Source organism: Verticillium dahliae, genomic scaffold, assembly GCF_000150675.1.
Source record: "Verticillium dahliae VdLs.17 supercont1.29 genomic scaffold, whole genome shotgun sequence".
NCBI classification, from domain to species: domain Eukaryota; kingdom Fungi; phylum Ascomycota; class Sordariomycetes; order Glomerellales; family Plectosphaerellaceae; genus Verticillium; species Verticillium dahliae.
In genome coordinates this window covers 56,888-57,457 of record NW_009276919.1, presented here as the reverse complement: position 1 = coordinate 57,457, position 570 = coordinate 56,888, and positions in this window count along the sequence as shown.

Here is a 570-nt window from a genome sequence, read left to right as displayed (position 1 = left end):
TCCCCAGAAAAAACATATGGGTCGTTCTGGGGGGCGCGGATGAATGCATTGCGCGTACCCTCCCCCCCCCCCCCCCCCCCCCGGGCCTTCCGACGCGGTACCGCCAGCACCACGCACACGCACACTGTACATGTACTGACCTGACCTCAGTACAACCGTACCACTGAGCCAACCGTACCACCGCACCACAGTACCATGTACCACCGATCTTCTCGACTCGGTTGGTCTGGTTGGGATCGAGCTTGACCCAGGTTTGGGAAGTCTGGGTCACATACTCCTTGGCGATGCACGCGATCGGGGCCAGACGAAATGCTAAATGATCCTAACGTGACGACGAGCTCACAGCCGAAGACGGGGAGATCTGGCAGGAGCGTGCCTGGCTTGTCAGCATCCTGCCGTCTCGACCGAGCGGTCAGTTGGGAGAAAAGGAAAGGGGGCCGCTCAAGAGATGAAATTCGCTGGTTGCTTGTTCACTGCAAACGGGTATTGGATCCTCCTCAGCTCATGTGCAAATGTTCGTATTACGACATTTTCGCGTGGTCCACTTGGTCCAGGGTCCCAACTGTGGGA